The sequence below is a fragment of the Castor canadensis genome, chromosome 12 (assembly GCF_047511655.1).
Source record: "Castor canadensis chromosome 12, mCasCan1.hap1v2, whole genome shotgun sequence".
In the NCBI taxonomy this organism is placed as follows: domain Eukaryota; kingdom Metazoa; phylum Chordata; class Mammalia; order Rodentia; family Castoridae; genus Castor; species Castor canadensis.
In genome coordinates, this window is record NC_133397.1 from 74208971 (window position 1) to 74234804 (window position 25834).

At 38.4% G+C, this 25834-nt stretch overlaps 1 long non-coding RNA gene across 1 annotated transcript in view; it reads right to left on the minus strand.

Moving 5' to 3' along the window:
• Positions 1-25834, minus strand: part of LOC141415049 (uncharacterized) — a 320350-nt gene that overhangs the window by 203016 nt on the left and 91500 nt on the right. The window contains exon 2 of the long non-coding RNA XR_012440077.1: positions 23620-23798. This is a non-coding gene — a long non-coding RNA (uncharacterized lncRNA). The remainder of the gene's footprint in view (positions 1-23619; positions 23799-25834) is intronic.

Below are 25834 nucleotides of genomic sequence, written 5' to 3' on the forward strand. Positions count from 1 at the left end.
AAGATTTCTGAACTGAAAGCAGATTGTCCCTTTGAATAGAAACAGAACTTTCTCAAAAGAAGAAATTCAAATGGCCAAAAAACACAAGAAAAAATGCTCACCATCTTTAGCAATAAAGGAAATGCAAATTAAAACCACACTAAGATTCCACCTCACCCCTGTTAGAATAGCCATCATTAGCAACACCACTAACAACAGGTGTTGGCGAGGATGCAGGGATTAAGAAACCCTCATATACACTGTTAGTGGGAATGTAAACTAGTACATCCACTCTGGAGAAAAATTTGGAGGCTACTTAAAAAGCTAAACATTGATCTACCATTTGATCCAGCAATACCACTCTTGGGGATATACCCAAAAGACTGTGACACAGGTTACTCCAGAGGCACCTGCACACACATGTTTATTGCAGCACTATTCACAATAGCCAAGTTATGGAGACAGCCAAGATGCCCCACCACTGACGAATGGATCAAGAAAATGTGGTATCTATACACAATGGAATTTTATGCAGCCATGAAGAAGAATGAAATGTTATCATTTGCTGGTAAATGGATGGAATTGGAGAACATCATTCTGAGTGAGGTTAGCCTGGCCCAAAAGACCAAAAATCATATGTTCTCTCTCATATGTGGACATTAGATCAAGGGCAAACACAACAAGGGGATTGGACTTTGAGCACATGATAAAAGCGAGAGCACACAAGGGAGGGGTGAGGATAGGTAAGACACCTAAAAAATTAGCTAGCATTTGTTGCCCTTAACGCAGAGAAACTAAAGCAGATACCTTAAAAGCAACTGAGGCCAATAGGAAAAGGGGACCAGGAACTAGAGAAAAGGTTAGATCAAAAAGAATTAATCTAGAAGGTAACACACATGCACAAGAAATTAATGTGAGTCAACTCCCTGTATAGCTATCCTTATCTCAACCAGCAAAACCCCTTGTTCCTTCCTATTATTGCTTATACTCTCTCTTCAACAAAATTAGAGATAAGGGCAAAATAGTTTCTGCCAGGTATTGAGGGGGTGAGGGGGAGAGGGAGGGGGCAGAGTGGGTGGTAAGGGAGGGGGTGGGGGCAGGGGGGGAGAAATGACCCAAGCCTTGTATGCACATATGAATAATAAAACAATAATAAAAAAAGGTGAATAAAACCATTAAAGAAAAAAAAAAAGAAACATGGACACCATGACATCCTCAGGGTGGCACCAGTGATGTTAATATCTTAGGAACACCATTCTTTACCATATTGTGAAAGTTCTACATGCATTCTCATATACACTGCTCTTGGTACATAACCTAAAATACATACAGAGAAGCAAATACAAAATATAAATTTCCCAGTCCCCAGTATTGGATTAGAAAACACTACAACCTGAATAGCAAGGCTAGAGTTCCTAATGGGTCCTTGCTTACTTGACAAAAATGATAGAAGTCCAAGAGAACAGAGCTATACTTCACAGAGGGACACTGTAATTGTTTTAAAGCTTCAGTACAACTTCTAAGTTTGTTCACCCAACATCAACAACTTTTGTCAAACTTTCTCCTGATATAGTATCGAAGACTGTTCCAGGCCAAGATTTTAAAGTAACTGTCTATTTAAAAAATGGTGATTTGACAATTAATAGATCACTCCACTGCTGCACTAAAGTATTTATACCTTTTATTATACTATTATATAATGATACCATATAATCTCTACTACCTACTCTAATCCTAGCAGACTTATCTAGCCTAGTATTCCCTAAACATAGTCTTAAGATTCAACAAGTTCTAACATACACGTTTCAGTTCTTGTATTTATAAATACCATATTCTCCTCCTTAACAGCAGTTTCTCTTTCCATAGTTTCAGTTATTCAAGGTTAACTGCAGCCTGAAAATATTAAATGGTAATTTCCAGAAATAATTCATAAGTTTTGAATTGCATGTCATTATACACATTGTGATGAACTCTCATACCATTCCACTCCATCCTGCCTGGAACATGAAATAGCTCTTTGTCCAGTTTGTCCATACTGTATGTATGCTGCCAGCACATTAGTAACTTAATAGCCATCTTGGTTATTGGATCAACTGTGGTGTTACCATAGGGTATTCAAGTAACCCTTACATAGCAGTCTAACGCCATGCTGCAATGCCTCACTTCTCACCACATAGGCATTTACGATACCACAACATCACAAAAAGGATGAATATAAATGGTACAATAAGACCTTTGGGGAGAAAAAGAGAGATCACATTCACACAGAGATATTTCATCCATACCTTGTGTAACTGCTGGGGGATCCCTCAGAACTCGAGAAACTCCACTGGGCTCCCATCAGCCAGCTGTCCCTAGTGGAAAGATCTCCAAGCCCCTAACACTGATGCAGTATGAGAGGCTGCCATCAATGTGACAAGCATGATCCTCAGGATCATGAGGATTAAGATATAGGATTCCTCTTCCTCTCTTCATCTCCTTTTTCTCTTTCCCCTTTGGAATTGGCTAAACCCTAAAGGAAGCTTCATCTTCTCTCTTTGAGTCTGGAAAATGGAACAGTGCTCCATTCTAAGATATTTTTATAGGCCTCTCTTCTCACACATGAGCCACAATACTTAGAGCCCAGAGCAGGGAAAACCTAGGGGAGCTCCCTCATTCTCCTGCATTTCTGAAGTTTGTGATGTGTGTTCTGAGAGGGCCTCAGTCCTTTTAGGCTCCCATAACACAAATGTCAGTGGCTGTGTAGCTTAAAGACAACATAAATTTATTCCCCACAGTTCTGGGAATGGAGCTCAGGATTAAGGCACCAGCAGATTTAGTGTCTGCTAAAGGCCTGCTTTCTGGTTCATAGGTGTCTTCATATGATGGAAGGGGTGAGAGTTCTCTGGATTCCTTTCACAAGGGTACTAACCCCAATCATGAAGGCCCCATCCTCATAACCAAATCACTTCCCAAGCCCCCACCTCCAAAGAGCATCACACGAGAAGTTATGATTTCAACATATGAATCTTGAGGAGATACAAATACTCTCTCCTCACAGAAAGATATGATAACACAGTGAATCTTTTCAGCCATGGTCCTTGAAATACCTAACTCAAGTTTTACTATTTTCCAGATGTTTTCACTCATCCTGCAGCTGCTGAAGTTCTGAAAGTAAACATGCAAATGATGCTTAGATATGTGCAAAGACCTACAGATCTTTTTTCTTCCTGAGATAACTTGCACAAAACAGACACAAATAAGTGTTTACTGACAAAGAGATGACAAACACATACGGGCTTTGAAACTTCTCTGCACTAGGAACTTGATGGCTTTAGTGTTCAACTGAGGTCCCCTCTTGTATGATAATGGCTGTCATTACTACCCAACAGCTCTTCTCCAGATAAGGAGCCATGGCTACTCTGAGGCCAATGTAGCCTAGAAATCTTAGAAAACTTAATTGACCTGACGATGCTCTTGCCACAATCTGGGAAGGGAAAAATTGATGACTCTGACATTGCTCAAAAGTATAAAGGATTACAATTCTTGTAATACTTCTTCCAGTATAACTTTCTTCTTTCAGCCCCTTCAGTTTAGCTACCTGTTGTAAATGGTACAGCCCATAATCTAGAACTCATTAGTACCATTATCAAAAGGGACAAAAGAAGGAATCTTTAAATGTTTTTTCTTTGGGGATATTATGTTTGCATTTTGTAGATTCTTATCAGTTTGCAGTAATAACATTGGCCAGTGAGCACTGTTTAAAGTACCTAGATGTGTATGTCATATCTTGGCATCTGGTATTTCACTTACATCCATGTCCATACTCCCTATGGCCCTGTAGCACCACATCCAATTTACCGAAACTACAGGAAAACAATTTTCCTAGCAAACAGGGGAAAATGAATACCATTTCCAAACAACTAAGACAAAATGAGGGTGTTAAGGTAAAAGGAAAGGATCTCATCATAAAGGCCCAGACTAGGTGGGCAAGATGGACAATGTTCTGTGAATTTGATTACCAGAGTTCTAGACAAGGATAAAGCTCACAGAGGCTTCCTCTTCTCCCTGACTAGGCAGCAGACTCTGACAAAGGGAATCTTGTTGCTCTGGTTAGAAGAGGAAACTGAAACACTACATCCTATTACTGTTACCTTGCACTAATTTCCTCATCAACTACTCTCATTTGTTTTCACTTTAAACATTTTATGCCCCCAATAAAACCCCACCAAGTTGGCACAGGCAATTCATAAGATGAAAAAAGAAATGGACACAGTACACGTATGATTCCACCTCCTTCCTTCCAAACTGGAGTTCTGGGGATTGCTCCAACACATGCTATCTCTACACAAGCATGCAATTGCAATTTTTAGCCATGATCATTTTCTCCTTGACCATTGTACAGAAGTTCTACCAAAACAACAATGCAAACACATTCTACCTATAGCTAAAAAAGAATTTTTGTTTAAGCTTCTGAAGCTGAAGTTTCAATGGTTAAGTCCCAAAACTGATGCTACAGGAACAGCAGGAATGACTTAGAACACAGGAGAGATGGAAAGAAAACAGTAATAACTTCAGAGATGGTGAAACAGAATCCAGCTCCTCCTGTTGAAGCTGAGAATCTGCTTCCTCTGTCTCACCCACAACACTTGGTCTTTGGGAATGGAGAGGCAAGGAAAGCCTCCAGTGCTCTGGGTGGGAATGAGTGAGCCAAAGGCATACTCATAGTTAAACTTTGATTCAGGTGTTGCTTCAGGAAAAGAAAAAGATACCTCATGTACTAATGGTAACAAGAGATGTTTATCAGTTTTTGGAGGATAAAAAAATCAAAGGCAGTAATACCACAGTGGGATAAATAGTGACCTGAGACTGAAAAAGCCAAGCAAATTTTCAAATAGAGAATCTCCACTGTTGTGGTTTGAATGTGTTCCCCAAAATTCATTTGTTGGAAATTTAACTCCTTGTGCAAATGTTGAGAGATGGATCCTTGGACCTTTAAAATGTGTTTAAGTCATAAGGGATCAGCCTTCTTTAATGTATTGTCATTGTCACAGGAGTAGGTTTGCTATAAAGGCAAGTTTGTCCTCCACTTCCCTCCCCACACCATGTTTGATGTTTGCCACTGTGTTATAAGGCAGGAGAAAGGCCTTACCAGACACAACCCCAGAATTATGAGTCACATAAACTTCTATTGTTTATTACCCAATTTGTGGCATTCTGTAATAGCAGCAGAAAATGGGCTAAGACAATACCTGTGAGTTCAACAGTGGGTCCTAGTCAGATTGGTGGCAGCCAACACAAAATAAAATGCTTTGTCTCTCTTGTCCTGAAGCTTTGCTCTACTCATCATAGTTGAAAGGTGAAAGGATTTGGTTTTGCAGGCAAAGGAACTGTACCGACTGAAAGCTTTGTAACTGCCCAATCCCATGACCTGGGAATATAGGACAGATCCTTTGAGCACCAGTTTCCTGCAAAAGGAAGATGATAATGCCTACTCTTTTACCTTGATAAGAATAAGAAAATGGAAAGTGTTCACAGTTCAGTGTCTGGTCTACATGAATAATCAACAACTGTTAGTCCTTTATCTCCTTTTCCCATTAACCAAGGTTAAGCTCTACTCATAGTCACTAAGATGCCAAGTAGTAGTCCTCTCATATTAAGAAACTTCTTTCCCAAGAGACAATTGATGGGAAAAGAACTGAGTTTTTGGTAGCTGCACAAACATGCTAAGTCACTGCTTTGAAAACATGTTTAAAGAAACTCAACTTTATATTAAAAGAAATCTTGTGTTAAAATCCATACAGATCTAAGTTGAGACCTGGCTACCTGCCTCTCTACTAATCTATATGTCATACCAATAAGGAAATCCCTGAGCAGAGCCCAGAGCCTTGGACTTGATGGTCTCCACTTGTCCTCTTTATTCTATAAATAATAACATTGACTCATTTCATATGTGCTTTTTCTAGATAGGAATCTCTCTTTAAAGGCAACTGAAATTTTAATTAACCTTTAATCCTTAAGCAAAACTCAGAAACACCTGCCACAATGTCTAGAATTCTACCTCTAGAAATTACTTCTATGAATTTTAAAGCCTTTTCAGGTTTTCCAATCTTCTATAAATTATAAACTCATCAGAAGAATCAGTACCATTTCTGCTTGAATCACAAGGGTTTTGACTAGATTTTGAGGACAAGGCTCAGCCTGTTCAAATGACAGATGATCAAGATAAAGAAGGAGAAGCCAAAAGTACAGAGAAAAAGTAGACAGAAAGACTTGAGCTTCAAGAAAGACTCTCTGAGTCTCTGTACAAACCCTGACATTTAATTCTTAGACTTGTCTATTATTCTGTAAATGGACCCAATTTTGTTTGATATTAAACAAAGATTATTCCAAAATTTGCACTGTCACATTACTTAAGACAAAAGATGGATTTTAAGTGGTATTTCAAAACTAAAAAGGTTCTTATTATTTGTTTATTGATTTATTTATTGATGCTTAGGGTGCATTTCTAAGCACTATTTCTTATTCTATAATTTGTTAAATAAGAAAATAAGTAACTCAATTTCAGGTCTTGGAGACATAAATTAAAAAGAGTAATCAAGAACTTATAATGGGAATTTTCCTTAGAAGAATGTGTGGCAGGCATGTAGAATTCGAGAAGGGTCATCTTTCTTCCCTGCCATGTAAAATGAAGAAGAAAGGCCTATGGAGACAAAGATAGATATCACAGAGTAATTTCTTAGTCATTTTGTGTGCATCTAATATACAGATGCACAGGTTTGATTTTCCTCCAAAGCATTTCTCTTTGGCTATCTTTAGGAAGACATTTACTAGTTATTATGCAATCTTGTTTTTTGCAATGATGAACAGGATAAATATTGTGTCCCACATTCTCCTCTTTGCAGGCAATCTTAACCAAGCAACTCAAAATTTGGATAGCAGAAAAACAAAAAGTCAGTTCTATTGTAACTTGACCTATCATCAATAGATAGGTCATCCAAACAAAAAAATCTAGAACTAAATCACACCATAGATAAAATGGACCTAGCTGATGTCTACAGAATATTTCATCTAACATCCGCATAATATACATTCTTCTCAGCAGCCCATGGAAAGAGTAAAGAAACTGTCAAAATATCCCTATTTGCAGAAGACATGATCCTATACCTCAAAGACTCAAAAAACTCAACCCCAAAACTCCAAGACACCATAAACAGCTTCAGCAACGTGGCAGGATACGAAATCAATGTACAAAAATCATTAGCTTTTCTATACACCAACAATGAACAAATTGAAAAAGAATGTATGAAAACAATTTCATTTACAATAGCCTCAAAACAAATCATATACCTAGGAGTAAACTTAACAAATGATGTGAATGACCTCTACAAGGGGAACTACAAACTTCTGAAGAAAGAGACTGAGGAAGACTACAGAAGGTGGAAAGATCTCCCATGCTCATGAATCAGTAGAATCAACAAAGTAAAAATGGCTGTACTACCAAAAGCAATCGACATGTTTAACACAATTCCCACCAAAATTCTAATGACATTCATCACAGAGATTGAAAAATTTACCCTAAAATTCATTTGGAAACACAAGAGACCGTGAATAGTCAAGGCAATATTCAGCAAAAAGAGCAATGCTGGAAGTATTACAATACCCGACTTCAACTATATTACAGAGTCATAGCAATAAAAACAGCATGGTACTGGCACAAAAACAGATATGAAGACCAGTGGAACAGAATAGAGGACCCAGATATGAACCCACACAGCTATCCCCATCTTATTCTTGACAAAGGCACCAAAAACATATGATGGAAAATAGACATCCTCTTCAAATAAATGTTGCTGGGGAAACTGGTTATCTGCCTGAGAAAACTGAAACTAGGTCCATGTTTATTACCCTATATTAGTATCAACTCAAAATGGATCAAGGACCTTAATATCAGACCCGAAACTCTGAAGCTAGTACAGAAAAGAGCAATAGGTATAGGCAAGCATACTCTGGAAGCAATAGGTATAGGCAAGGACTTCCTCAATAGAACCCCAGCAGCTCAGCAACTAAGAGAAAGGAGAGACAAATGGGACTTCATAAAATAAAAAAGCTTCTGTACAACAAAAGAACTGGTCTCCAAACTGAAGAGACCACCCACATAGTGGAAGAAAATATTTGCTAGCTATACATCAAAGGACTGATAACTAAAATATACAGGGAGCCCAAAAAACTAAATTCCCTCAAAATCGATGAACCAATAAAGAAATGGGCAACCGAACTAAACAGAACTTTTTCAAAAGAAGAAATCCAAATGGCCAAAAAACACATGAAAAAATGCTCACCATCTCTGGCCATAAAGGAAATGCAAATCAAAACCACAGTAAGATTCCACCTCACCCCTGTTAGAATAGCTGTCATCAAAAACACCAAAACAACAAATGTTGGTGAGGATGCTGGGAAAGAGAACCCTCATGCACTGCTGGTGGGAATGCAATATGGCAGCTTCTTAAAAAACTAAACATAGATCTGCCATATGACCCAGCAATCCCACTCCTAGGGATATACCCAAAGGACTGTGACTCAGGTTACTCCAGAGGCACCTGCATACCCATGTTTATTCCAGCACTATTCACAGTAGCCAAGTTATGGAAACAGCCAAGATGCCCCACTACTGATGACTAGATTAAGAAAATGTAGATTTTACACAAAACGTAATTTTACTCAGCCATGAAAAAGAATGAAATCTTGTCATTCACAAGTAAATGAATGGAACTGGAGAACATCATCTTAAGTGAAGTTAGCCAGGCTCAGAAGACAAAAAATCATATATTCTTCCTCATATGAGGATTTTAGACCTAAAACAAAAGCAGTGATATTATTGGACATGGGTCACACACTAAGGAGAGAACACATACAGGCGGAATAGGGAAAGGTAGGAAACCCAAACTTGAAAGTGTTTGATGTACCCACTGTAGAGGAGTTAATATAGTAACCTTAAAATGACAGAGATCACTATGGAAGGTGACTGGTATGTATGCACATATTAATAAGTGAATACATATATATATATATATATATATATGTATATATATATGAACTTATGATGGGAATGTTCCATAGAAGAATGTGTGGCAGGCATGTAGAATTCAGGAAAGGTCATCTCTCTTTCCTGCCATGTAAAATGAAGAAGAAAGACCTATGGAGACATAGATGGACATCACAGAGTAATTTCTAGTCATTTCATGTGCATCTAATGTACAGATGCATAGGTTTTATTTTCCTTCAAAGCTTCTCTCTTTTGCTATCTTTATGAAGACATTTACTAGTTATTATGCAATCTTGTTTTTTGCAATAATGAATAGAATAAATGCTGTGTCCCACATTCTCCTCCTTGCAAGCAATCTTAACCAAGCAACTCAAAATTTGGATAGCAGAAAAACAAAAAGTCAGTTCTGTTGTAACTTGACAAACGCCTTCCTAAAACTCATGGTATCCAAAATTGGGCAATAAAAATTACAGGGCTTATGGGGAAAATGAGGCTAGAACACAATAATTGAAAATGTTAGGGTCGGGGGGGGGGGAGAGGGAGGGGGCGGAGTGGGTGGTAAGGGAGGGGGTAGGGGCAGGAGGGAGAAATGACCCAAGCCTTGTATGCACATATGATTAATAAAAGAAAAAAAGAAAATGTTAGTGACATATAAACAAAAGATATGTTTATCTAATAGAAACCAAATAGAAATGCAGCAGCGTTACACATGTAGGTCGTTAAGAAATACACAAATACTACAATAAATAAGATTCGTTACCTTGAGAAAGACCTAAGTTTGCCTTTGTACATGACTGTTGGAAGGGCTATAGTTTGTGAATTACTGCAAAACCGTAGATGGAGGGTTATCAGAAGTCACACAGAATGTTGAAAGGCCAGGTGTGGATGGATGTGGCTCACAACACATTTGCTGAACTGAGGGAAGTGGTAGACATGAGTATCTGCTCATTCTGTGTTTCTTCTGCAGCTCATGTAAATACAGTGTAGTTCCTGCATTCACCTGATACTTCTTATGAACTCAAGAAATACCCAAATTTTTGCATAAGCAAATCCAAAATTCAAATTATGTTCAAATTTTTCCCTCATATTTAAATCCTGTTAGAAAAATTGGCATTTTCAAAATAAACACTATAGCCAAACTGACTATATCTACATTTTTTTAAGATTGTATCTCTCACCATTACCTTCCATCCTACTTATAGAATAAATTTTCCTAAACGTGAATCTCATCTTTTGGTTAGAATCACTCAGAAAAAGCAAGCAGTCCAGATAAATGTTTCAGGTAACAAAGAAGGCAGGATCTTAAAGGACAGAGAGATTGTGGTTTCCTCAGGGGGTCTATCAAAATTTGTCCAACTGAATAATTGAACCTGACATGTATAGACAGTAGAATTTGGACAGAAAGTTAGAAGCAAACAAGCAGTTTACTTCATATACAATATACAAAGTAACCTGGTCCTAGGACTAGACTCTGTACCCTCAGGAAACAGTTTTCTTTCTGTAAGGGTCAAGGGATGGAGGATGCAACAAAAGTGGTATGTCTCAGGTATCTTTTAAAAGCTTTGCTTTATTTTTAATTGATAAATAATGGTTGTATGTGTTTATGGGTACCATATATAAATTCACCTAAGCTTTCCTTTTAAGCCTTAGCTATCTTAAGGAACACTGTCATGCAAGCTACATAAGCGCAAAGACTGCAGGAATTGGGCAGTTGCTCATCATGTATTTAATTTAGCAATCACTGTTAAAAGCAATCACTTTTCTAAGGAGAAAAGAAGGCTAAAAGCAAAATCTCATGAATATGACAATTGTGCTCTTTTGGAAAACACAGCCGTTGCCGACTTTCTGTGCTCTGTAGTTTAACAGTTGCTTCTTCCCCCACTAATATTTCTCAATTACGGGTATTTGGGGTGGTACAATTCTTTATTGTGCAGGACTACCATGGGCATTGCAGGGCAATTATCATCCCTGTCTAACACTTACCAAATGCCAACAGTGTACTCCAATCATGACAAACACACAAAATACCTCCACACCTGTCCAAACACTTCTGGCAGAGGTAGAGAAGTCTCTAGATTAGAGCTCTGGCCACTGACCTTTCATTCGGGCTCCTAATTCTGTCTCCCTGTAGATTCACTTACTATTACTTTGCCTATTTTCTGAGGCAAACTCTCAAGCTATTTTTATACATTTATCATAGAGGAGACACAACTGCTTAGGTAGAGCAGGAGAAAACACTATAGCCAGAAAAAGAGGAGAAAAGCAGGAAAGCTCTACAGGATTCTCTTGCTCTTATATGCACAAAACTTTAATATCATTTTCAGAACACTGTTATAAAATTGGTTATTAAATGCTCACAACTTATTGGGTATAGATAGTCATGAGGCTTAAAGAACTACTTCTATAGAATTGGTATTGATAAGGAAACTGTAACCCAGAGAACTTCCTTCGGTCAGGCGCTGATATGACATTCAAATCTGATTGTTCTTACTTTGATTCCTCCCTGTGACCATTTTTTCATTGCTGGATGCTGTTTCCCAGTGCTGGAGAAAGAGGATGAATTCTTCTTCACTAATAGCTAACTTCCTTCTTTCACACTCTGTAGTAACTTCAGTTTGTCATTGACGCTGTTTCTGCCCTCTACCCTCAGAACATATGGTGGTTGTCTACTTCCAGTCCATTTCTGGTTCCTCAAGGCACAAATTGTGATCATTTAACTGCCAGTGCAAGAAACTCACTGTTGTGACAATTGGCAGTATCAAGATGATGGCCACTCAGCCAACAGGGATCAAAACCAGGAAAAGTTGGAGCAAAAGCCAAGTAAACAAGTCATGTGGGCAAGAAAAAGCTCTTTGTTGAAATACACTACCAAGATCTAGGCATTATTTGTGACTGCAAATGATGAATCCTATCCTGATTGGTATTGTTCTTCCCCTAACATGTGACCCTTGTGTCACTTCCCAGACATTTTGATAATTTTGATGGAGTAAAAAAAAATTCTCAGATCCACCCATTCGATACTCTCTTTCTCTGTCTGTCTGTCTGTCTCTCTCTCTCTGTCTGTCTCTGTCTCTCTGTCTCTCTCTCACACACACACACACACACACATACACCAGCAGCAGAAGCAGTAGCAGGAGTACAGGGCCTTAATTCTTTGCTGACTGGTGCCTCCTCTTCACATCTTCTTTATGATTTTAAAATTTGGACCATTTCCTTTCTCACACTCTTTTCTCTTTCTTCTGAATCAACAATAATTTTACAGAGTGAAATTTACTCCAGGATACTCAGCCATCTCTTTTTGCTTCACTGCAAGCTTAGTGATGATAGGGAAGCTGCCGTATTAGACTCTCTACCACAGAAACTGGTAGATAGAAATTAAATACTTGTTAAATAACTGACCTTTGTATTCTACTAGAATGAACAAAATGGAAATAGAAATTATCAATGAAAATATTTTTCCTCCAGAAATGAATATGGAGAAAGAGTACACAGGATGGAGAAGAATATTTTTGGAAATAAAATACATGTGAAAAACTACTATGGAAGGATACAGGAGGTTGTAAACATCTGATCAATTAACACCATAATAGAGCTTTTTTCTTTATGGCCTAAAATTTCTTATTAGTTATATCATGCTCCATAAGTTATACTTTACCAGCTATCAAATAAAAAAGGCTTTTTTAACTTGTTCTGGGTCTGTGGTCAACAGAAAATTCAGCTCCTAGTTAGTATCTGATGAATCCACAGATGACTCTAAAGGGGACCCACTCAATAATCCAATAGCTCATTTCACTCTCATCCTACTCAGCTCTTCCAGGCACCCACTGCTGACAAAGTGAAAAATGATATTGATCTGGCACTGAGTTTTTCAGTCTCTGTGAATCTTTGGGGGTCATTTGCTGTCTGATAGATTAACACAAGTGTGCTAATCACTTTGAAAGTAAACTGTCAAGTGCACGTACTACCGTGGATGCTGAGAACCCAGGGAAATTGCTTTCTCCCCAAGGAGTGTGCAAAAAATTACATTTAATAAAACTCAAGGCTATGCTAGAGATGCAAAGGTTACTAACAAAATATACTACTGTGTATGTCCTCTGGGATGGGGGCCATCTTATCAGCTGTGGTTTGGATATGGTTTGTCACCCATGAGGTTCATGTGCTAGAAGCTTGGCCTGAGTTTGGCAACATTGAGATGGTGGACACTTTAAGAAGTGGTGCCTAGGACTAGGTGTGTAGTCCAGTGGTAGAGTGCTGGGTTTAGTGCCCAGAACCACAAAAAAAAAAGGTCCTTAATGGGAAGTCCTTAGGTTATTGGAGGAATTGAAAGGATCAAGGAAGCTCCAGGGAGCCTCTGTACTCTTCTAAGAGCAAATTGTTAACAGAAGCCCTCTGGTTGCCTGTTTTAACATATGATCTCTTCTCACTACACACACATCTGTCATCATTATGTCATCTACTTGTTAGGTACTCACCAAAGACTGAACCAGTAAGGCCATAAGATCTTGGACTTTGAACCTTCAAAACTATGAGCTAAAAAAACCTCTTTTTCTTATAAAGTTAGCCTGTCTCATGTACTTCATAGAAAATAACCTGAAAGTTAGTAGGGTAACATTAATGATAAGTGGGGAAGCCAGCAATCAAATCCAAAATTTCAAGTTTCTTTAAGGTATCTGTTCTTAAATAGTAAGTATGTTGCCAAGAGATATTAACTAGTCAAGAAATATTTATTGATTATCTACTCTGTGTCAGGTACTCTGACACTGAGCCATGGGACTCCCACTCACAGCCAAAGGCGGAAGAAATGGTGGAAGAAAACAACACAATGCTAAGATATGCTAAGATCAGCATTCTTCATTATTAGATTTCTTGAATTGTAATTAGGTAATGCATTGGATTGAAGTGAACTTTAAGGGTTACCTATTTTCAATATCTCTTCATGAACCATGACATTTGGCAAACCAATTCAATACCGTATATGATGATCTATTTGAACTTCACAATGCCAGGACACTCAGTGGTGCAGTATGTTATTTTGATAATAGCAGAAGGGAAATTCTCCAGATTTTTGTGACTGTTCCTCTAATTCCTGGACAGTAAAACTAAGAAAGCCAGTCTGATGCGTGGAACATAGGAATGCAGCTCACATAGCAAATCTGTCAGTGAACTTCCATCTTTTTTTTCAAAATGGTCCAATTGTCCAGCCTTTGCCCAAGTCTTAAAATGCCCTATATTTTTCAACTTGATTTCCTAGTCCCTCTAAACATGTTTCTATCTCTATTCTTCTCTTCATAGGCAAGCCGTCAGAAAATATCCAGGCTTACTTTCTCAATTCCTTGCCACTCTTTGCTATGGTTTGAATATGGTTTTTCCCCTCTGAAATTTAAGTTTTGATTGCTGTTTTGGTGGTATTAGGATAGGGGGCCTGTAAGAGTTGATTACATCAGTAAGAGAATTATTGCCTTTCTTGTGTGCATTCTTATTATTGTGGGACTAGATGAGTTCCCAAGAGAGAAGGGTGCTGCAAAGCAGGCCTCACCCTCATGTTTTGCCTCTTTTGCATGAACCTCTTGCTCTTCTACTTTTCCACCATTCTAGAAGTGGCATGAGGTCCTCACCATACTTTTGGACTTCCCAGCTTCAAGAACTATGAGACAAAATAAAACTTTTTTTCTTTATAAATTTCTCAGCCTCAAATATTCTGTTATATTAACAGAAAATGAACTCAGATGTTCTCCAACTAACAACGGGACCATTCTCCCTTTCTTGTCACAAGGTCACTGAGCAGCTACTGCGCTAGCTAGCCTAGGTGAACTATACATTCCCTCTTTAAGCCCTTTCCAAATCCCTGCTTTTCTGCATATGACTCTGACATTAACCCTATCCTGCCAGCCCTGACTTCCAGGGCAAATGGACACTAAGATTCTGTTCTTCAAGTTTCTATCAGAGAGATTGGCTATAAATGGGAACAGAGAAATAAAATACTGTCTGGAGGATAAGGTGAAGACTGTAACCTTTTTAAAACAAGAAATATAATACATTTTAGCATCTTTGCTGCTTGCAAATATTCCAACAGAAAGTGAAAAAATTAATAATGCAGAGGGAAGGGGTGCTTATAGGAGCAAATTCCTTACATGGATAAGAATTCATTAAAAGCAGCTCAGAGCTGGTGGCTCATCCCTGTAATCCAGCTATTTGGAAGGCTGGGATTGGGAGGATCTCAATTCAAGGCCAGCCCAGGCAAATAGTTCATGAGACCCCATCTCCAAAATAACCAGAGTAAAATGGACTGCAGGTGTGGCTCAAATGATAGAGTGCCTGCTTTGCAAGTTGCAAAGCCCTAAGTTCAAACCCTAGCCCCACCAATGAAAAGAGAATTAATTAAAAGCAATCAGATAAGAAAGAATATTTAATCTATGCAGAAAAATAGATCTTATCCTGTTAACCTGTTAGCTTCTGCTGTTCCCTAAAATCTTTTTAAGGATTAAAAATTTCCACAAAATATATTGAAAACTAATATTCACCAGAGATTTCTTTCAAATATTTGAACATAAAACCATCCAATCAGCATGCCATTCAAATCATCATAAAATAATTGCCTTCCAGTTGAGAAGGGCAGAGGTCTCCAAAGACTGACTCATAAGCAAACAGAGTGGGCAAATTCCCTAGGCCTCAAGTTCATTGCACTTGTCTATAAATTCAGAGGCAAAATGTATTGATATCCCTCCTGCCCCTAGAACAAAATATCTTATCAGTGCATACCCTTTACTTCTATCATAAACCATAGTATATGTTTCCAAACATTTACATTTTTGGACATTATCCCAGTCTTAATGAATCAGAATCTCCTAAGGAGAGTAGGTACAGAAGGCAAAAAAACACAAGTCTGAATTCACTGTGCAAGTTTCCCCCAGGTGTTCTGAAACACAAATACTGAAAAAGACAAGCAAGCAATGTGCTTTTCATTTTTTTTCCTGCTTTAAATCACAGACCTGCTATGTACCAGACTCTGAGTTTAGCGTTGAATATGCAAGGTTAAAACATGAAGGCCCTACCTTCAAAGGTTTCAAAGTACAAAGAGAGAGAAACAGGAGCTGACCAAGGGCAATTCATCAGTGTGAAGGCTTACGACCAAGAAGAACCAAGCATGCTAAGGAGGGACATCCAAACCTGGCTCAGGTGGGGAAGGGCATGACACCCACGGAGGCCAGGCTTGGTCTTAAGATAAGCTTTGAGTGATGAGCAAGAGCTAAGAAATGTCACACAAAAATATGAGCAGAAATATTTCTAGTTCTTAAAAGGATTATACTTGTAATTCTTCATTTCATTATGCAATGTATATGTGAATTCTCATCTATGAGATGTCTTTTAGCTAAGAAATTCCTTTGCTATCATTTCACCAGGCTGGGTCTATTCTGATCTAAGTAATGAGAGACACACACATTCCTTGTCTTCAAACATAGGAAGGAATGCTACAGAAATGGAGAAATTTTCAGCTTCACCTTAAAAGAAGACCTTTTAGTTAGAGCTTAAAAAACAAGATTGAGGGAGAAAGACAAACTTTAATAAATTGCAAGTAGAAACAGCTAACTCTGCCTATGTAGTTAGGAAGATAAAGTTAAACAATGCAGAAAAAAGAAATGCTTCAACAGAGGTAACGATGATGGTGAACTCCTCTGCAAATGCACACTGTCATATCCCAAGGTTCTCTGACTGTCCAGCTGTCTTCCTGAGTCCCCAGGGGAACAGCTGCATTTTACACACACAGCATGTCTCCAAGTCCAGTTTGATTGTTCCAAGACAGACTTGACTTTGTGAAAAATCAATCATTTGTTAATAGAAGCCCAGGTTAAAGGCTAATAGGAGCAAAACCTCACTCTCCTCCACATTGGTTAGGCCATTTTTGAAGACCGATCTGTAATTCTAGTCTCTCATTTTGAGAATAACTAGAAAAGTCATGGTTTGGTTGCAAAAAAAAAAGAAAAAAAAAACTAAGATAAATCTGGAGCGATTGCTTGCTAACAAGTAGAAGTAGTTGCCTATTATGTATGAGGCCCTGGGTTTGATCCCCAGCATCACAAATACATATATATTGCAAATATATATATTACAAATATATAAATATTATGAATATATTACAAATATATATTGAAAATATATACACATATATATGCATGACTAAAGAGAATTTAAAGAAGGCAATGTTAAGGGAACAACAAGAGAAGTGCAGTGTCCTCAAAGCAGTACCTCTAGACCTGAAGGAAGACAGGAACAGAATCCCATGAGTCCTACAGCTGAACCAGCCACTCCTGACCTGTGCCATTCCATGGCATGGAAGGCAAGGGGAATGAATGCCAGGTCACTGATACAGAGCTCCAGCCACCCCCTCCCACTGGCCAAACTAGAAGGCAAAGAGCAAGCCAGCCCTCTGACTACAGGCCGTGTCAGCTCCTGGCTCGAAGCAGGTTGGAGAGGGTGGAGGTTGGATTTGACACACTTAAAGAAAACATCTAGCACAAAATCAAAAGTTTGTTGTCAGCCAAATATGAAAATCATCTTTTGGTGTTTTAAATCTGTATGATCATGTTGTAAGTTTACTCAGGCATAAGACCCTCATTGTCCCCCTTTAGCCAGTGTCTACGAGCTCACCCAGAGCTCATAGACAATACATTGGCAATACCTTGGTTAAAAATATTCAGGTTGCACCAGGTGCCAGTGGTTCATGCCTATAATCCTAGCTACTCAAGAGGCAGAGATCAGGAGGATTGTGGTTCAAAGTTAGCCCTGGCAAATAGCTCGCCAAGACTCTATCTCGAAAATACCCATCACAAAAAAGGGCTGGTGGAGTTGCTCAAGGTGAAGGCCCTGAGTCAACCCCCAGTACCACATGACACACACAAAAATTCAGGCTAGCTTCCCTGGTGACCCCACTCACTTTGTGTTTAGGGTCTCCTTGGAGCAGATAGTACCTGATGTTCTCAGCCAGCCAGACCAGCCATCTAGCACTGGTTGCCTCACCCAGCTGGAGCCAGGAAGCGCCACACAGTACAGGAGCTCAGGCTAGGGGCATCCCTTTCTGGGGCTCAGTCCTACTTACTACACACGCTGGAGGATCTGTACTCAGACTAGGGTACCCCATCCCGCCTCCATCCTTTTCACCCCTTTCTTGATGGTAATTGTGCCCTTTGTTAATGAACGATGGCATTTATTTCCGATCTCCCCCATCTTAACCCTACTGAAATACACCACAATGCTAATTAAATACATCATAGATGGTATTCTAATAAGACAACCTTCCAGTGAGGTCATTTTGAAACTTTGGTAATTCATTAAATTCTAAATCTTCTGTTATCTTTGAAGTATCATTTTGGGCACTGATTTTTTTTTTCTTAAGTTACTTTAAAAAATTTATGCAGATAAAAATAATTCAGGTTGGCCTGGGAATATAGCTCAATGATAGAGCACTTGCCTAGCATGTGCAAGACCATGGACAAAGTAATATTAAGGATAATAATTTAATAACAATAACTCTTCTAGTAGATGATTCCACAACTTATATAAAGTGTGTCTAACCTGTCTTTGATCATGACCTCATTTATATTTCTAACGTCATCTCTCATTACTTCTCTGCCTACGCCTAGAGAGTTAGGTGAACTGGGTCTTCCCTATTCCCTAAGTACTGACTTGATCCATGGTGAGCTCTTACCATTCCAATCCAGTTCCTCAATTAAGAATTCTGAACTGATTGTCTAAGCTGGCTATAATGTTTTCCTCCACTTTGTATAGCTCTGTGGTTTAATGTCTTTTGAAGATTTTACCTTAAAAACATATTTGCTTAGCTCTATATTCAATCCGAAGCTACTTGAAAATATAGTGTCCCTTACCCTTGTAGCCCTGTACCTATCCTGATGTCTTCTACATCATAGGTAACCATGAAAACCTTCCTGACTTGCATTCAAATTAATCAAATACAGATTTGATTAAGATTCTTTCACTTTCTTCAGAGAGAAAAATTTAAAAGGTTTAGTAGAATAATGCTTACCAGAGGTTGGGGGACAGTAAGGAGAGGGAGGTATAAAAAAAGCTTGATCGGTGCTTACTAAGTTATAGTTAGATAGGAGAAATAAGTTTTGGTATTCTATTGCACAGTAAGGTGACTATAAATAATGATAATGCACTGTATCTTTCAAAAAGCTAAAAGAAAGGATTTTGAATGTTTTCACCACAAAGAAATGATAAATGTTTGAGAAAATATGTTTATCCTTATTTGAATATTATACAATGTATACATGTATTGAAACATTATATGGTACCCCTAAGTATGTACAATTTTGTATATATATTCACATATATATGTATACATATGGTGTATATATGTTCTTTTTTTGGCCAAGCATAAAATTTCATAGGACCTAACAATTGGATGGTTTTTGTCTCCAGCTCCTGCTGAATGAGAATATGATTTCCAACTATTTATTTGTGAGCAAAATTAAGCAGTATCAAAACCAAAAGATAACCAACCAGTAGCATTAGTTGCATGGGAATTATTATATAACCCAGAAAATTTAGTGAGTGGGTGTGAGCTCCAGGGCACATATTAGATTTACCCAACCATTATTCTTTTGCCAGAAAAATTCTTATTCAGAAAATGGAGGGAAAGACCTTCACAGAACCAGGATCTGTCCTCAAGTGACAGAATTTATTATCAAATTCTGCCCCACTAGATCATCTGTGATTCTTGGCAGGCAATTGTTACACTAAAGTCTTTTCAATTACAATGGCTAAAGAAAAAATTTTTGTAAGATTTAATAAGCATAATACCGGGTTTTTTAATGGTTTTTTATACGTGCTTAGGCAGCTCAGATACTGCCATCACAGCACAAAATCCCATACCTTTTTGATTATAGTTCATGCTTCTTTTTAATGACCTCATTAGACAAATCAGTTTTTTGGCAAAGCAAACTAAAAAAATTAATCTCACACTAAATTTTGATTTGTGACATCCAGTTATCAGATAGTACAGAATATATACTTTTAGAGTTGCCATCTAATCACAATAATGAGAGAAGAGGAACAGAAAAAGAAGAGCAACACATCTAACTTACCCTTGGGGAGTTTATAATCCAGTTGTACACACAGTGTGAACCCAGAATATCAGAGCAAATGACGCAATCACAGCTTACAACTACAGAGCACTCAGGTATGGGAAGGGGAGAAATGATAGCTTGGAGTTAGGAGATTAAAGTTCGAGTCCAGCTGTACCTTTTACCTGCTGTGCATCTTCAGAACAGTTATATAATCCTTCTGGGATTCAAAGTCCTCTTCTGGAAAAATGCTTACCTTGCAAGAACATTTTGAAGATTTATGAGGAAGAAAAGCATGTAAAATACAATCTAATAAACTTTAAATATCTGTATATGTTCTTTCACCACAAGCATTTATTGGAAGACCATAGTACACTGAGTATCTTTCCTAGCAGAACTGGAATAACAAGATTTAAAAGCTACCTGCTCCCCCCACACAGGATGTCAACTGAGCATAGGTGCTACAGGTTTTCAGCAGAAAAGCCTGGGACCCACAAGAGGTGGGATAGTGCAAGGAATAAAGGAAGGAGAGTAGAGCCCAAACCTCCTTGGCATGTAGAGGACAGATAGTTTATAGATAGCTGGGGAGAAAGAAGAACTTTTCAAAGAGGCAATATCTCCTAAAGGTGGGCAAATCTATCATTGTTTGAAAGCAGGCTCTACCTGGAAGAAAGGGAATAAATTGTGTCTGTTTCCAGATCCAGGATTATTAAACTCAGCCAATTCAAAGCAAAATAGCTGAACAATCATTCTGTGAAAACAATGGTAACACTTTAAGGTGAATGAATATTAAGTAGAAGAATCTGCTGACTAGGCTTAGAATTGGTAAGGTTCCTACTTCTTAAGACAAAAGGAGTTCATCTTAGAAATGTAAGTGAATATTGAGGAATTAGTCAAGAAAGGATATTTAGAGGACATGTGAGGCTCAGGGCACCTAAGCAGACAAAAGGACTTCATCTCAGCTGCCATTTCCCATCAACAGGCAGTGGCAGCCTAGAGCATCCCCTCAGGAAGAATACAAAGGCTTTGTCTGCGCTCAGTGGGAACGTGTGTCAGGATGAAATATTGATGGCAGCCTTGGGCACTGGATGGCAGAGTCTTTGCTCAAGCCTTTTCTTTGCCAGCCTGGCATACACCTGCCACAGCTCCTTCCAAGTCCTGAACATGGAGAAGTGAGGGGCAGAATAATGGCTCTGAGGGCTTTCACAGGCAGTTTCACTACATTAGCTCCTATAAAGCAGGAAAGCCCTTATATCACCATCACATTCACTGCAACAGAAAGGTTTTCGGCTTAGCTTTCAGCAGAGCGTTTCTTTCATTAGAACCTTCTAGTAGTCCAGCAAAAACAGAAATCTTACATTTAAACAGATCACTGTATGAGGTCACAGAGGAGAGCTCTTGACCCTGAATGACTCACAGTCTACTGTGAGAAAACCAGTATGAAATCAAATAATAAAAGAATGACCAATGTGTTTTACATTGGCATCTTTCAAAGGGCTCTATTCTTTTATTTTGCTTAGGCTAAACTGAAGGATAATGGCACAGAAAAGAAACATCAAGCCCATTTCCTATCTCCCATTAGAGTCTCCACACAAACACATTTCTAATGGGTCCTGGGCAGTTGAAGTTTCATCAGCAGGATCCACTCCTTAGTCTCTTTTCAGACAGAGGCCCTCTCTCACTCTCTTACCAGGCTACCCCAAAATGACTGAATACGCTGAATTCAGTCAGAGTGAGTAAGATTAAATAACTCACTCCTCAGACATAAAATCTTCATGAAAATTTACCACGAGAACAAGCAGGGCATGTAAAATTAGAAGAGAAACCTCTTTAGAGAGCAATTTTTCTAAACATGTACATTTCCCCACTTTTTAATCATGGGGAAAAAATCTTTCCAGGGTCACAGAACACACACACTGTGGGCAGGTGTGGTTTTTGATCTGAGATGACTAGTGCTGCTCTGTGGAGTTGGATATAAGACAGGCAAGGAGTGAAGGACAGGTGGAAACAGACAAGGAGTGAACCTGGCTTCAATAGCAGCAGGCATCCCAGTGGTCCAAGGCTGGCTGTGACTGAACAGTGAACAGGAAGACACTGGCCACAGTGGCCAGCTGATGTTCTCAGGCCAGACAGGAATTGTAACTTCTGGGGTCTGCCTGAAATCAACAAGAGGGGCCTCAGGCAGGAAATGCTTGTCTCATGCAGAGAACAAAGAAGGACCCTGTTGGCATTGTGTTAGTCCTCAGAGGATTCCCCTGAACTTGGTCAAAAATAAACACCACATGCTCAGGAGCTGGAAAATTGTCCTACTCTTCAAAAAGGAAAGAAAATGCAAGACCTGTGTAATAGATACACAGGTCTATAATCCTAGCTATTCAAGAGACAAAGGCAGAAGGATAGCAAGTCTGAGACCAGCCTGGGCAAAATTAACAAAGAAACAAAAGAGCTAACGGCACAGGTCAACTAGTAGAGTGATTGTCTAGCAAGTACAATGACCTGGGCTCAATCCTCATGCCATGCAAGGAAGGAAGGAAGGAAGGAAGGCGGGAGGGAGGGAGAAAGGTGGGAAGGAAGAAAGGAAGGAAGAGAGGAAGGGAGGAAAGGAGGAAGGGAGGAAAGGAGGGAGGGAGGAAGGGAGGAAGGGAGGAAGGAAAAATAACCTCCCTGACTGATTCTGTGACACCATGAGGAGTAAAAAGATACATGCAATATACCACCACTTGTGAATTGATACCACTATCTGCATTGTTTTGCCAGGAGTTTAACATGTGTTATGTTCTCTGTGTGTAATTAACCCTACTTTGTTCATGAAGAGATAGAAGGTGAGAGAGGCTGAGTTACTTGGGTAGCTTACCAGTCAACAATTATCAACTTGGGATCTGAATCCACTATGAATGGCATCAGTATTCCCTCACCAGGCTGAGGCTGCACAGAACATGAATTAAAAGTCTCTCTAAGGGATTTCAGAAAAAGGAAACCTGTCACAGTTCTGCTGGAGAATGTGTCAGGACACCAGTCTTCTTCAGAACAAGGCAGATTCTGTTGCTGTTGGTGAAGTGGTCTCTAGATGTTGGTTAGGTACAGTTGGTTTATAATATCTTACAAGTCTTTCTTAGTTCATTTTGTATTGCTATATCAAAATATCTGAGAATGAGTGTCTTAAAAAGAAAAGAGGTTTATTTAGCTGATAGATCTGGAGGTCCAAGAGCCATCATCAGATCCTGGTGAGGGCCTCATGCAGGATAGTATCACATAGTGGGAGTATGTGGGAGAGACTGGTGACACGGTAAGAACAGAAGCAAGAGAATGAACCAAGAAAGCCAAACTCAGTTTATAACATTGCTCTCATGGTAACCAGTCCCTCTCTAATACACACAAACACACACACACACACACACACACACACACACATCCCACATATATATACACCTTCCCGATTTCAAGTAACCACTATCCTACATTCAGGCTGACATTTTTAGCTTCCACTTGTTCCACTTGAGAGAGAACAAGTTGTACTTGTCTGTCTGTGTTTACCTTATTTCATTTAATGACCACCAGTTCCATCCATTTTACTGCAAATGACACGATTTCATTCTTCTTAACAGCTAAATAATACTCCATTGTGCAGACATACCACATTTTCTTTTTCCATCCATCTGTTGATGGGCACATAGGCAGATTCCATATCTTAGCTATACAATTGGTTTTCAAATCTGTTAAAAGAAGAAATATGCATTACAGCATCATTTAAAACCATATAATTATCTTACTAGTGCTTCTTTTTAAATGTAGATTCTGTGTTTACTTGCTGAGACAGCAATTTCCCCTTAGTATTTCCCATACGTTGGGTCTGCTAGCAACAAATTCTCTCAGTTTTTGTTTACCTGGAATAGGTCTATTATGTTTATTTTTAAAGATAACTTTACTGAATATAGAATTCTTAGTTGATAGGGTTTTTTCTTTCTCCTCTTTGAATATATCATCCCAATGTCTTCTGCTCTGCTTTCTTCTGGTGAGAAATAAGGTATTAATATTATTAAGTTTCTCTTATACATAAGAACTATTTTTCTTCCTATTTTCAACATTTTCTCTTTGTCTTTCAACATTTTTGCTATGGCATGCTTTTATGCGGATATTTCTTGGTTTATCCTTCTTAGAGTTCTTTTAAGCTTCTTAGATTGTTGAGTAATGATTTTCAGCAAATATGGAAAGTTTTCAACCATGACTTATTTAAATAGATTTTGTCCTCTTCTCTGTACTTTATTATTTGTGATTTGTTGTACTTAGTGTTACCACCACGTTTCTCTAAGGCTTTGCTTATTTTTTCCAACTTCTCTGATATCCTTGCATTGCATAATCGCCATACATCAAGTTCTTGGATTCTTTCTTCTGCCAGCTTAAATACTAAAATTCACTAGAGCCCTCTAAAGAATGTTTCCTTTCTAGTACACATTTTAACACCATAGTTTTCATTTTGTTTTTTCTTATCATTTGGATATTCTTATCGATATTTTGTATTTGTTGAGAACCTGTCTCCAAGTTCTCTTTTATTTCTTTAAGCATGGCTTCCTCTGGTTCTTTGAACATATTTATCATGGCTACTTTGAAGTTTTTGTTAATCCAACACCTGGTTCCTCTCACAGGCAATTTCCATTGCCTATTTTATTTTTATTTTTTTCTGTTTATGGGTAACATGTTCCTATTTCATTGGATATCCTATAATTTTACTAAACAGCACATTTTAAGTAATATATTTTAATAACTATGAATACTGATTTCTTTTCCTTATTCCAAGGATTGTTTCTGATTGTTGTTGCTATTATTATTATTATTATTATTATTATTATTATTATTTGCTTTCTGAGTTGTTAGTCTATTTTAGTAAATTCTATTTCTTCTTCCAAGTGAAGTCTTTAGGGTTGCTCACCCTAGGATAAGAGTAGTTTAGGCAGGACTCTTTGAGTGTATTTTTCCCTGATATTTCTGTTTTTTCATTTGATATTATATCCTGTTTGTTAGACTCCACTAAACACCAGCTGATTGCTCTATTGTTTTTGACAGTTGACTAAGCACTATAGCTCGACTTAAATTTGAGGAAAAAAAAGTTTAGTCAATCTTTGAAGTTTGCTGTTGTTAATGGGTACAGCCTGTGATCAGAAGACTTCCAAATTCTTTGTACCCCACTGGGAAGAATCCATGGCAGGACATGTGGGTATGTATGGAATTTATTAAAAGTTAGGGAAGTAAAATACAAAAGGAAGCATAGTGAGGACCAGGAGGAAGCCAGACACCAAGAGAGAGTGTTTCTGCTCTTCAGGTGCTTTTAAAATTTACAATAACCTATTGGGGGAGGGCGGGGAGAGAACAAGGAGATTCCCACCCTAAAATTAATGACTGGGGAGGGGCATGGGCAGTTCCCATCCAGGCAAAGCATGTTTAATCTAAGGTGTAGTATTTTTCTATGAATCCCTAATTTAGCCTGCCTCAAATTCCCCAAGAGACAATATTCCAAAAAACTTTTTTTGGGAGATGCTGAAGGGGATAGTCTATCTTCAGTGTCTGCTTCGAGCTTACAAGGGGCAGCAGCAGATCCTACCCACATGGAGAAACTTTCTTCCTATTTCTTTCCCCTGCGACACATTTGGACACAAGGTGTCTGAATTAATGTTCATTACAATTAAGTTTCCTCATGAAGATCTGGGTTGCTCATGGAGATCTCATTCATTTGTAGAGATTGATAACTCTGTTG